Consider the following 14,561-nt stretch of genomic DNA (forward strand, 5'->3'; position numbering starts at 1 on the left):
TCATCTACCCCGTTCCGTGACCCAACTTATCCTGACACGGGAGTCTTCTGAAAGTGGCGAGCGCCCTAATGGCTCTTAACTGCTCGACCCGCGCCCACTTAAATTTGCGGCCTTTTTGGCTTCTAAGATGCCCTTGGCAATGACATTCACTTCATGTGCATAATAACCCACAGCAAAGTTTGTAGACCCCGGTCTGGTAAGACCTGCAAACTCACCAGTCTGTGGGGCCGGCCCGGACAGCAGGCTTGTAAGGCCTATGCCTGCGTCCTACCCTATGGTATTTCCTTCTTATGACAAAAGACACAGACAAAAGAGAAAAACAGAGACTATCTCTGGGAGGAAAAGGGATCAAGATCAAAAACCAAGAGTACTCTACCAAATTTAAACCAAGAGTCACTAAAAGCCCAAGAAACTAGTTTCCCAAATATTTTTTCCTGCCAATCTAAATTTAGAAAGAGAAAAAATTCTCACCACTTCCTTCCGCCGGACTCCGCAGATAGAGATTCCGGGATGCTGACCTGGTAAGAATTCTTACCTTTTTGCCGGCTTTCGTCAGGCGTTCCCGTATCTCATCATCTGCAGTAGTCCAGGGAGAAGGCAGGTCTAGCCAGAGAAGGCAACTTACCAGCCGGTGCCTCTCCTGGCTGGCTCGCCAAAACTGTCGGGGGAAGAGGGAGAATCTCCCTCTGCCCTTTCCCTTAAGGTTCTTCTGGCTGGCCAAATAATCAACAAGACAGGTTAGCAGGAGAAAATAATACCAAGTTTAATAACATGTATACATGGGAGAAAGCAGGGACACTGCGTTTCTCAACACAATAGCAGAAATTCTCGTCTTAAATATCATTTTCAGCCAATGACAAAGGAGGATTTTGGGGGTGGGGGAGTCAATTACAGGAGATTACCACTAAAGCACAGTAAACAAGAGTAAGGTTTATTATACAGCCCCAAGGCCTCATCTTCCACATTGATAAGTTACTAGAAATGAGCTCACCCCCCCTCTCTTCTCCAAACAGAGAGGGAGATACCTTTACAAATGGAGATTTCCCTTATAAATGTAAATGATTGTCTGGCAACTCCTCCAGGGCCATCCAAAGAATGTGGCCAGAGAGACAGGACTCCCGATAGATGGGCTTGTTGGTGCCTTTTCTATTGTAACCTCTATCCTAAATTATCTTTTATAGCAGTCATGATAATAACCCCTTCCTAAAACAGATTTTTTTTGGTTTTAAATTCTTTAGGCAGTTTGGGAGGGAAAACTCAAATATTTTTCCTGAGCTCTCTGAGTCCTTATTGTCTTCAGCTCGAAATAATCCGCATACCAGAGTGGTGCTTCCTGGGGCAGCTTGCCCTGAGCACCATCACAGGTAATGGCCCCTTGGGCCAGCTGCCAATTTAAAATGACTCAAGCGAAAAATCACTAAAATAAGAATGGAATGTTCTAGAACATCCCCAAACCACAAATCCATAGTCTCCAAAGCCACAGAATGCTGGCCTATGTTGAAATGGATTTAACATGGTATCATGGTTATAGAATAAAGGACGCTCCGTAGTGAGCACTCAAGTGATACTGAGGGATTCTTCTCTAGAGCATTCAAGATTAGGGATGTGGCTTGAATTAGCATTTTGGTCAGAGTCTGAATTCAATGAGTCGTCATCTAAAGCTGAAATTAGCTTCTGTTATTTGCCAGGGTTTTAAACTCAGTCCAGCAAGTGACTCCAGGCTGTTTTGGCAAACATTACGAGCTTACCACTCTTCCCCCATTGGGCTCAGGGCATGAAGCATGTGTGAAGGCTGCCAACATTCCTCTATCAGCTGGTTTCATCCTAAATGGGACTGGAGCAATGACACAGAAAAAGGCCAGTCATATAAGGCCAGAGCAAAAATGGTACACTTGAAAAACTAAATGGGTATTTTCTTGGTGATTTCATCTTTGAATCTAATTAAGTTCTTCATAGATATCAAAAGTGATGGAAAATCATTAAAAAGTAGCTTAAGTATACAAGCAGCTTAGAAAGGTAAAGCTATACTCAGGTATTATAAATCCCTACAATTAAACACAGAAGGAATTTTTAGTTAGCTCCTTGCTTTTAAAGATAAAATTTATAAAATGTGCGTTTAGCACAAAATGTCAAGTGAGCATGTCTTGTCAGAGAGTTTATTCTTGTTCATTCCTTTGAAAAATGCAACACGTACTGAATGAGGCCATGGACTCCACAGAGAGAGAATTCTATGAAGACAGAAGAAGGGGGAAAAGCTGATAATATGGTCTGAGATTTACATTAAACACAGCAGTAATGATAATGTCATTTGGGGATTATATAACTCTTTTTAAAAACTCAAAGGTATTAAACGAGTTTTTTAGTATAGCAACATTATGGGGCCAGAACAATTCTCTCTCTCTCTTTTTCTCCCTCTCTCTCCCTCTGTTCCTCCTTCCCTCTCTCTCTCTCTCAACAAAAAGCTGAACACAGGAAATGTTATGATTTGTTTTTATTCAAGTAACAGATGAATTTTAGGCTAGTCTGCACTTATTCCCATAAAGACTAGGAATGAGTGACATCATCGTTTTTAGTTTTTTATTAAATCATCAGTACCCTGTGGTAACTTTTCACAATTAGGCAATTATTTCCCAAAAACATTGTTCTATTTTTGCCCATTCTGTTTTGCCCATTCTCTCAACCAGGTCCTTCCACTTCTATTTCTTCACTCTTCTTCTTGGTTTCCCAGACTCTAGCTAATTTTTACTCTAAAATATTACAGCTAAAATAACTCCCAAGTCATTCCAACTATTATGTTGATATTATTCATTGCCCTCCTGTGAATTATCCTTACCATTTCCCACATTTATTTTAATAATAATAAACATTTATTGAAGGCTTACTATGTCCCAGGTATCTTGAGTTTGTCTTCAAGGTTCTCATTTCTCTCTGTTTCTCTTTTTTTATCATCTAAACTTCAATTCCTTGTTTTGTAATTTAAATTCCATCTAATCTTCTCCTCATGCCACCTAGTTTTCCTTTGAATCTCACTCCCCAGGTTTATTAAGAATTCTTTTTTTAATTGAGCCATAATTTGCTGGGGTTTGGAACTCTCCCAGGTAGCCATCTCAGATTTACTATTCCCTTTTCTTCAATCAACTAACACAGTTCTTTCTGTTTGCTTCTCTCCTACTTACTCTGGCAATTATTGGAGTCATGCAGTAATTTATCTTGTTTGTCTTGTCTCTCCAAGAAAGAATTTAAATTACATATTTCTTTAAGGCAGGTACTATGTCTATTGTTGTAAATTCTTCTCATTTTTTCTACAATGTGGTCAGTGACAAAAGCATGTGACAAAACTTAACAAAACGGAAAAATAAATGTCTTTATGGTTAATCTGTTGAATTTGCAAATCAGTGCTACTCTGTATAGAATAAAATAGGTTATGGATATTAGAAATGGGTGTGATGTAAATGTATTCATTTTAATACATCTTATTTCTTATTAAGATATTTAAGTGTGGTTGTTCTGAACTCTTCCATTTTACAGGTATATGTAGAAGAAGGGAGTTTATAAAAACACAATATTTTAAAAGGTAGATCAATAGCAGATATAGTACTTAATTCTTCAATGTTTAAATTCTTGAGTAGTTTCCAATCTCTTTAGATTTGTTCATCAACACGATAAAGTACTCAGATTAACAGGAATAAATTATGTTTTGGAAATTAACAGAAATAAGATAATACAGAACTGTGAGCTCATGGAGTTTATAAACTGGTTATTTTTCATCACTTATAGATGTGGCTCTTAATTATCTTTCCTCACTTTTCAGGTTATGTATTCTCATACATTAGTGGGCCTCCCCACAATCTTCCTGTTTCTTCTCATTATGTATAGTTGTTTCCCAGTGTTGTTGAAAAGAGGACAAGCATTGTCAGCTGGTGATGTTAATTGCTGCCCATAGCCTGAGAAATGAGGCAGAGATGGAGGCTCAACATATGCTTAGTGCTGGACCCCTCCCCCCTTCATCTAAATGGGTTACAGCGCTCTTGCTAATAGTCTACACCCAAACTTGGAAAACCACGAGTCAAAACACATCTATTGCTTGTTATCTAGTGAAAGGGGCACTTGGAGAGCAGAACCAAAAATAAAGTATGTTGCACTACTTGCATTTTTTAATTTCTTGAGTAACTGAGACTGAAGTAGTTTCCTTTGGTAGGCGCAGGTGAAGCGCAGATTTCACGGCAGCTTTTCTTGGGATGGGCCCCTCTGCCATGCGGATAGAGAACTGTGTGAGCCCCAGGTCAGGGCTTTTGTTGGGTGGCCTTCCATTGTGCCTAGAGTAGCACTGCAGGTAGCTCATCTGGAGGCCAAGGCAAGAGATTCCAAGTTAGTGTCATCTGCCTTGGACCAGGCAGTGCAATACTGGATATGATCTCCAGGGGAAAGCTGGATGTAATAAAGTCTGATTGACCCTTTGTCCTTATGTTGCATCAAAATCCACGTATCAAACTAGTTATAACGGGCAGCTGAACATAAACATTTAGAACTGCACTGTCCAATATGGTAGCTACTAGCCAGAAGTGGCTACTGAGTACTTGAAATCTAGCTAGCACTTGAGATGTGCTGTAAGCAATGGCTTAGTCTGAAGGAAAGAATGTGACATAAAAATTTTTTTTATAATGAATGCATGTTGGAATGATAATATTTCAGGTATATTGGGTTAAATAAAATGTATCATTAAAATTTAAAATTCATCAGTTTCTTTTTTGCGCTTTTTAGAATGTGGCTACTAGAAAATTTGGAATCATATATGTAGCTCACATTTTATTTTATTAAGCAGTGCTGGTTTAGAGATTTCTAGTAAGGCAGACCTGACTTTGAGTCTTGGCTCTGATCCACTGAAGTCATTTAATTTCTTTGAGTCTCAGATTCCTTCTTGTATAATAATAGTACTCACTCAATAGTGTTTTTATGAGGATTAATTGAGATGTTGGTAAGGCACTTGGCAAATTACCTGGTACAAAATAAACACTTAATAAACATTTAAATAGAAGCCTAAGATTAATATTCCAGAAATCTGGATTCTCCTTTGATTACTAACCATTCGTGTGTCATTGAAGGAGTCACTTAATTCTCTGTGGTTCTCAGTTTACTCAAGTATAAAATTATGTGCTTGTGTAAAATATTTAAATTAATTCATTCAAAAATTTGATCTATCACAGTTCTAAGAACTAAGTTCATTAGTGTGGTGGTAAGGTGCATGTTACTTAAGGGGAGACGGGAATACAACGATGAATAAGACACTGTAGTAGAAATCAAGTTTTGTCTGCGCTCAGTCTGCTCTGCTCCCTTCCTGGAGATTTCCTTCTCTGCCATGCCCGCAGTTACAGTCAGAGCAGCCATGTTAATATGTTGCATCTGTCCCCTGGTCACAGTTGATTGGTAGAGGAGTGGGCACTTGTCCAGAAGGGACCAGGCTTTCCTGGGAATTTTATTTGAGACTAGGAGATTCCAAATTGATCTGGCTTATTCTTGAGTGGAGGTGATCTCAACTGGAGAATTATCAACAGTGTCCATTTCCAATTCTGGGGACTGGGAAAGAGAGACATCTGATGTGCGGTAACAGCAAAGAATGAAGCAGATGCACAGAGAGAAGCAGGAACAAGAGAAAAAGAGAAAGGCCCTCCTGGTTCCTTGTAATGCCCCAGTCCTGCATTTAGTCCATTCCTGAGAATGGGCTGCAGCCCTGCCCTGTATTACGGGAGCTACCCCCAGATTCTTAAAACAAAACTCTCTTTGCTGATGTTAGTTCAAATAAGTTTCCTTTATTTGCAACCTAAAAAGTTTTAGCTACTTTGGGCATGGTCCTTATATCTAAGCTCATGGTCTAACAGGGAAATAGGCTCACAAACCAGTCATTTAACACACTGTAAGGTGTTATAAGAGACCATAGAGAGGAGAACAAGGGACCGCCTGATGGAGTTGGGGAAGGCTTCTCACCAAAAGTAATGTTTGAGGTGAGTCATATGAGAATGAAGGGGGCTTTTCCAGGTGGAGAAGAAAGTGTGGCAGAGGTAAATACAAGTACAAAGTATGAGAGAGAGTGTTACATTGAGGAAATGACAAGTAGATTATTTACTGGATAAAAGAATCTATTGGGATCTTTCAGGGTCTAAATTTACTTTAAACTCTAAACATTATTTAGGAATATATAGGACAGAAAGGTAGGAGGACAAACAATGACCTTGGAGTAAGGAGACTTGGCTTTTGTCCCACCCCTGACATGGATGAACTGTGTCACTTTGGGTAATTTGCATCACTTCTTTGGAAATTGGTTTCCTCATTTGGAAAACGAGGAGGTAGATTACATTATCTCTGTGGTCCCTTTCAGCTCAAAATTCTGTGATTCTGTAACTTAAATCAAATACAAAAACTTTGTCACTGCTGACAAAGCATTTCTACTAGGTTTGACTAGGGCAATGATTTAATTTAGATATGTTTCCTTTTCTGTCAAAATAGTGTGATATGATATATACCACATCAAAGAAGTCTTGGCCCAAAGACTTATTTCATAAACTAGGGAATTATGAAAGTGAATTTCAATAACCAGCATCATCTCTGAGCCTGACCTAGTTACAGATGTTAAATGCTTTATTTTCTCCACTTGTGCAATGGGCCTCCCAAAATTTGTCATATACATGGGTATTGCAAAGATGATGAATGGTCGAGTTCTGTAAAGGAAAAAAATCATTCCTATTTGAATATGAAAAACAAAAAGTATTTCCCATGTGGATGTCTCTAATACTGCTTTTATAAAAATTATGGCTATTTAAAAATATCATATAAGGTGGTAATAGGAATGGCAGATTGGCAAAAAATCACACGCTTCCAAATACAGTGTACATTTTTCATGTGCATCTTTTATACTCCCTCCTACCTATCTTTGGATATCAGAAAAGAGAATTCTTATTCTTTTCACTACATACCTGTGATGATTTTTTTGGCAACTTGGTCTCTGAGGTTTCCTCTGTTTATATCCAATGACAAATACTGCATGTGGCACACAATGTTGTTTATTGGACATATGTGTTATCAGACGTGGGTGTATTTGCTAAGTGGAATGGGTTCCTAGCCAAGAAAATGGAGATTATAGGTATAGGTGAGGTTGAATGATTAAAATAATTACAATCACAACTATGAGTAGAAGGATGAGCAGAAATGGGAAGCAGGACATTTACTGGGTCTACGATGTATTTAGCTTTATGTTCACTGTGTTCTTACGAGACCTCTTTCAAAATACATAGATGCCGAAGCTTTGGTTTCACTATTGGTAAAGTACTATTTTTCTAAATCATCATAACCAAGAAATCAACTAGCATACTATGGTTTATAGTGAAATTGCCTGGTACACAAAATCCCATTCTTACCATAATGTCCCTTTCTAGGTGATTTGTCCACATAAATTGCTTCAGCCTCAGATAACTGAAATGTTAAGAGTACCACAATGTCCTATCTCTACTATGACAGTTAATTAAGCTGCAAATGTGAAAACTTTATAGTCTATCATGCTTTAAAAATTTTCAAAGCATATTTGTATATTACTACTTGTAATTTATTATTTTTATCAGGGCTAATTTTATCAGGTTAATCTGCTGGTTACTGTTAGTGGCAGAGACAATCTGCTTAGATAATATGGACAAAAACTAACAGAACTGGAAGAAAGCATCTGAGGATTTAAGAGATTAATTTAAGAAATTAAATTTAGACCAAATGAATATAAGTATGACACACTGGTAGAAGGCAAACTTTATAAATGTGGTTTCCACCAGAGTTATCAAAGTTCGGAAAGATATAAAATTTAAAAAAGAAAGTTTAGGTAAACAATGGGTAATATTCATAGAAGGAAACAATTCTAAAAATGTTAGAAGTTAAATACAAGGCCTGATCCAAGAGAACAACTTTTAGACTTACATTTATGTTGTGACATAATCAGTAGATAACAATTAAATATTTTCATCTACCTGTGATTGGTTGGAACAAACAGCACTTAGAAAATCTGTCTGAAAGTTTTAGAGATTTTTTAAATATGGTTTTACTTGGTTTTAGTTTTCTAATGGTGGACTGCTAATGTTATAAATTTGGAAAGGTTTCTGGGACGGTAAAAGTGACAACCCTGTGATTGGGAAAGAATGAAATCTATCATGTGTCAGACACTACACCACACATTTTCATATACATTCGTTCATTAAGCTCAGATAGTTTAAGTTGCCAAACTATTGCCCTGTCAGTAAGTAATGGGATCATAATTCTGAATCCAAATGCAGCTTCTTTTCCTTATATGTGGGAGGGGAAGACAATTCATATTCAAGGAGCTCTGTGAATCCAGTATTCATAGTGATTCTACCCTATCATAGTGAATTTTTTAAAAATCTGCCTTTTAATGTTGGGAATATATAAGTATTAAATTCCTATAACCCTGCTCCTCCATTGCGTACTACTCCTAATTCTCCACCCAACACTAGTAAGGTTCTCAAAGCCTGGGATAGGAGCCAAATCTATGCTCATTAGCCATTTCATGCAAACAATGGCACACAGACAAAACAAAGTGTAGACAACAGAACTAGGACAGTCAGTAAGCTCAGTACAAAGAGGAAGTTCTAAAAAAATCCAAGAACCTTCAACAATGTGTTGCTCTCTCTGCTGAAAAAGAAACTGAGTGATTAGCCCTCAAGAAAACGACAGAAGGGTTTCTTGTATTGGTGGAAGTTTGGCTTAATGGCGTCTAAGACACTCATCAACTCATTGAATTAGAGAAAGAGATTAATCACTATGAGAGATTATAAGAGCATAACACTTTCAAATTTTGAGTTTCCTTCTCCACCATTGTCCCCACCAGTCACCCCACGGCCCACCCGAAGCCATAAGCGAGGCAACTGCTGAGCAGCACGACACTTAGGACAGGAGAAATCTGCAGATCACAGGTCACCGCTGATCCTTCCGTATATCACAATGTCTAAGTTCAACCAACTTTATTCACAGTAATTATGACTCCTCAGGCATTGAGATAAATGCTGGGTAAAATAAAAATGAGCCTTCTGGGGTTCATGATCTGGTGAGTAAGACAGACATGAATAACCAATGGAAAAGTATCATGTTTCTATAGGGCTAAAATTGGGAAGGCACTAAAGTCTTAATTGCCATACTATCTCTACAAAACTGCTTAACTCTAGGAATGTCAGTAGTGCTGGGCCTCAGCTCTTTTCTCTATGGAATGGGCATGGTGATGATGACTTCCTTTGCAGAATTATTGTGTTGTACGAATGTACCCATATTATTCAGTATAACACTTACTTTCTGTAGTTTTTATCAAGAGAAAAGAATTTGGTCTTGGGTAAAAATGGAAGAGAAAGAGTTTTATATAGTTTTATAAATAACCATTCAAATATTTCCTGAATAATTTTGTATTATGCAATCTAAAATTTAAAGTCCTTATCAATAATTTTAGAATGAATAAGTATATTCACAGAATGAATTCATAGAATGAATATACTTAGAATGAATAAGTATATTCATTAAACCCTCTTTTTACACAGATGATGAAACTGAGAACCAGAAAAGTCAAGAGAATTGCTAAAGGCCACTTAGCTAATAAGTGGTCAAGCCAGGCTTGGTCAGATTCTGACCTTCTGACATTTGCCCCAGTGTTCCTGTGTCTAGTTTCCTGTCTCAAGGTACTGGCTTGCTTTGCCAGATTCTAAGTGAAAAAATGAGTATGGTGGAAAATGTTTACCTTGGTATTTTTGTGTCCTCTTAGCTTCTTTTTTGAATTCATTTTTGTTCATATAACATATTGACAGCTGAGTGAAGTGTGATGCATCTAGAAAATAGTCATTTAGTACTTCCATATTTAAGCACATCTCTATAGAATTTTGTTAGTGAAAGTGTAATCATCTGCCTCCTAGCACTTGTTAGCAAAATTAAAAAAAGATTAATCCTATATTATATATACCGTTCTCTTTGGGGTTATCCAGATTTATTCCCATCAATATGAACATATTTATATAGATTATCTTGTATTCATAAATTGGATTTCTTAGGAGCATGTGAGCTCAAATGGAATATTTTCTATATGTGACAAAAAAGAAAAAAAATTTTCTTACTCTTTGCAGGTTGAAATCAATAAAAGAGTAATTTGAAATCTAAATCATGACATGTCTAGACTATATAACATAATGAATAAATATACATATAGTATGTCCTACCTTCATCTCTTATTTTGATTGGTTTTTTCTTGATTGTACCTGAATGAGTTTACTGTTTCCATAAGTTCAAGTGGAAAATTTCTTGTTCTGGTTCCATCTTCCTTGAGCAGCTGTGGTAAATCTTTCTCCTGATGCAGAAAATGCATATAAGAGAACTTTAATGTCAGTGATGTACTCCTAATAAGCAAAAGGTTAGCTGAAATTCCACCCTTCTTTTCTCACATTCAAGGAAGCATATCTGCATGAAAATTGTATTTTTAAAGTAACAAATTAAAGTGTATCTTTATACCTATCTATCCGTCCATCCATTATCTATTTTTTATCATTCTACCTACCTACCTACCTACCTACCTATATCTATCTATCACCTATATCATCTATCTATCTACTTATTGTTTTCAAACATCAGCGTATCAGCTATTCTCAGTAACTCACTTCATAAGTGATCAGCTATGTTAAGATATCAAGAAAACATTGGTTGGGATCACTCCAGTCTCATAGGGAGGGAATACAGATCTGCTAGAGGTGCAGTGGCTGACTACTGAGCTGACCACGTCACCTTCTGATGGTTGACTCTACCAGGAACATTTACATTATCTAACATTGCCTGGCCTTGAAGTCACAGAACACGTGTAGACATTTGACAAACTATCATTTTTTTTGTCTGTGTGTATTTTAAAGTTTGTATGTGTAGGTCGATGTTCAGAACATTTTAGAGTCATGTTTCTATTGATTAATCTGAATCGTGTGTGTGTGGGGTTACATAATGACAAATATCATCACTTCATTTTATTTTCTTGTTGATTCAAAGACTCTGGAGGCCCTGGGAATGCTGCAGGTCACACTATAGCACACACGTGTATGGTTAGTGGGACAGGCTTTGCTATCAGGGAGACCAGGTCGGGGTTCCAACTTGGCCACCTCCCAGCGGTATAACCCTGGCCAGGTCACTTTTCCTCATCAGGAAAAAGTTCCTCATCAGGAAGAGTGTTGTAAGGACTGAATGAGATAATGTCGCATACATTATCCCAAATTCCTGGCACATAGTATGTACTTAATAATAACAACAACAACAATAATAATAATGATTATTATATAATTCTATTAACTCACACCAGGAAGGTAGCCAAACCATGATTTTAGATTTTGCTCTATTTTCTTCTCCACAAAAGGCGAGAAGTTAAAAGTGCAGTGTACCACAGGCAGGTACCCTCGCCTCATGCCTGACTAAAGAGATTGTCATGTGAATTACAAAAGAAATTCCAAAGGATATTCTACTGAAAGCAAACTAGCTTCTGTAGGTCACACCTGAGGAAGTCATGGACACACAAATTTCCCCTTTCTATAGTACTGCTTTGCTATATTGATTGGTTTTACTAGCTTAACCTTTTTGAGTCTGTTACTCCTTCATAAATGTTGTTAGTGTTTGGTGTACTAGATGTTAAATGGATAGTACAGTATATTGATTCTGAATCTAATTTTGGTTTCCAGGGTATTGAGGATAACTGAATCTGGCATTTAGAGCATTCCAATACTGCATGAGAATTCTCTAAAATATTTTTGCCTGAAAAAAAGACATTATAAGTATACTTAAAGAATTCCTAGTAAAAATTGTCTATGCAATTTTTTTTTGTTATTGAAGATATCATTAGGCAGCATTGAAGAACGAAATTTATTCCTATAATCATTACAATGATGAAAAAATTCCTTGCTTCAATAATTGATTTATGCTTCATTTAAATGTACAGAGTAGTTCCAGTATAATTTCTTATTAACTCTAATGACGAATTTTAAAGTAGCATGACTCTGAAATAAAGATGAAAATTCTCCATACAACTTATTGCATTTAAATGGATTTAATATTTAATATTTAAAAAATCATTTGATGTAAATAGCCATCATGAATCACCACAAATATACTAAGATGTAATTAAACATTTTTTCTTTTTAAATGCATCTACTTGTTTCATAATAAATTATTTTTGTACTCTTTCTTCTTTTAAGCTGTGCTATTATTTTTGAAATTATTTTTAATTGTGAAATAACATCAACTCTAAAATTCAGAAAATTTCTTAAAATATCTTCCCTTGGGCAAATTCAAAATAACTGAATTATTGTTTAACATTCGCTTTTAGGTTGCAGTTGTTTAAACAGTGTTAGTAAACACTCAGATTTCTAAGATAGAGGAGAAAAAAGATAAAACTTGGGGAGGGGCAAGATCCTGTACTTATAAAGCTTTCACTAGATAAGGTTGTGCATACAGAGAAGCTACTCTGTGACCTTGTTCTGTACTTGAAATTTTCTGGTTGACAATATATGTTATAAACTGGGAGGAGAGACAGGGTTAATACAGTTCCTACCGGGCAGATCCAGAAATCAGGCCCCCAGGAGATCAGTGGTCAGGGCAGCCGCCAGGGGATCTAGGAGTTCCCAGGTCTGTCCTGTGGCCCTGTGAAATCAGGAGGTCATGTAGAGTCACTTTAGGTTGGTCTCCATCAGAAAAGCTGGCAGTGTGGGCCGTTAGCAGATTTTCTTTGTCCCTTAAGAATGTGACCAATCACACACACGCACACACGTACCCACACAATCTACTAATAAGAAAAAATTAGAATCCTTGGATAATCTCTAATCCATACCCCACAGAGAATAAATGTATTTTGAAAATACTACGAGACGTCAGGAGAGCTGCATATCTGCCTGAGTTCAGGCAGTTCCTGAATCACTCAGGACTTGCCTCTGTGAACTTAGTATGTAGCAAGGAAAGAGTCTTGAAAAAGGAGAAACAAGACCTAGTTTAAGTTCACTTAGTTCAGAGTAACTTTTTAAGACTTCGGTTTTCTCATCTGTTATATAAGGACCATGCTAATCTTCTGACAGATTCTTGGGGTTCATAGAATGGCCATTAAGTTAATGCTGGTTAAAGTTACGGTGACTATATAATTTTATCATCTAAACCAAAACACTTTTAAGACTGAAGGAGGGAGGCACTAAAAATTTTACTGGGGCAATATGCATAAGCCAAGACTACCTTGGGCAAAGAGGATCATATGTTCACTCGAGGTAGAGCATTTTTAAAACTAGAAAGCACTGTTCAAGTCTAAGGTGTGAGAATGGTAGTGGTGATGATATCTGAAGCCCAGCTTCCAAACCCAATTTGACAAGGGACGGTGAGCTTTTCTGTGACATTATGGGACGGAAATGCAGCCCTTATAATCTGTGAAGTTTACATTGGTTTACAACAGAGTACACGTGTTAATATGAAATGAGTGTTTCTGGAAAAGAATTTTCTAACTACAATTTTTAAAAATTTGAAATAGCTTTATATTTCAAAGTCTTACAGAATAGTTTTTTTATAGATTAATCTATATTGCTTCTAGCACAATAATAAGCAAAGTTCCTTTCTCAATATTCCCCTTCTTTAAACCAGCCTTTCAAATAATGTAATCAGAAATGATGGATGAGGATATCTTTGTATTTTCCCAGTTTAATAGAGCTCATAGAGAGGAAAGGTTGTATTCTATTCTTCAAGGTTATTATCATAGTTATTATTAATTTTCACCAAGAAAATGAGTCTATTGAGTTGAATAATCTTGATGTTTACTTAGAGAAAATAATTTTTCACTACCAAACTATCTTTCCTCTGTCTCTCTATTGTGCTTGGAGAGGAGAGAATAAGTAGGATAAAAAAACTATATTTTTGCAATTGTTTGATATAATTCCAGAGAAAAAAAGCATTATTTATTGAAGTTTGTATTATTTAATCAACATTGTGCAATGTGAAAAAATTTAGATCAGCTACAGTAAAGTTGGCTTCTTTCTTCCAACAAAACTATTATAAAAGATTTATTCTTTTACGACATTTTAGTATTGTTTGTTGTTAGAATCAGTGTTCTCAGGAAATTTTGCTAATAATGGGTTAATTGGTTATAGGACATTTATTGTTAAGAATCCATAGGTGGCCTAAATTTAGGATTATCTCATTTGACGTAAGGAATACAGTCATGCATCGTTCAATGACAGGGATATGGTCTGAGAAATGCACCCTAGGCGATTTTGTCATTATGAGAACATCATAGAGTGTACTTACACAAACCCGGGTGGTATAGCCTACTACACACCTGTCTGGTACTAATCTTACAGGAGCACTGTCGTATACACGGTCCTTCATTGACTGAGACGTCATTATGTGGCGTATGTCTGTATACAGTTTTCCTGTCACATAACAGCATGGTGGTGTCAACAAGAATAATTGCCTTAGGGGGCCAGCGGTTAAGTGTGCCCGCTCTGCTTTGGCGGCCCGGAGTTGGCAGGTTTGGA

At 36.8% G+C, this 14,561-nt stretch overlaps 1 long non-coding RNA gene across 3 annotated transcripts in view; it reads right to left on the minus strand.

Annotated features, from left to right (window-relative positions):
- LOC131405934 (uncharacterized) overlaps positions 1–14,561 on the minus strand; it is an 82,050-nt gene that overhangs the window by 32,127 nt on the left and 35,362 nt on the right. For 2 of the 3 annotated variants that reach the window (XR_009220035.1, XR_009220034.1), the window contains exons 3-5: positions 12,605–12,693; positions 10,245–10,372; positions 1,749–1,834 (exon numbers count right to left, since the gene is read on the minus strand). This is a non-coding gene — a long non-coding RNA (uncharacterized LOC131405934). The remainder of the gene's footprint in view (positions 1–1,748; positions 1,835–10,244; positions 10,373–12,604; positions 12,694–14,561) is intronic. The other variant, XR_009220036.1, reaches the window with a different exon arrangement.

The sequence above is a fragment of the Diceros bicornis genome, chromosome 5, assembly GCF_020826845.1.
Source record: "Diceros bicornis minor isolate mBicDic1 chromosome 5, mDicBic1.mat.cur, whole genome shotgun sequence".
NCBI classification, from domain to species: Eukaryota; Metazoa; Chordata; class Mammalia; order Perissodactyla; family Rhinocerotidae; genus Diceros; species Diceros bicornis.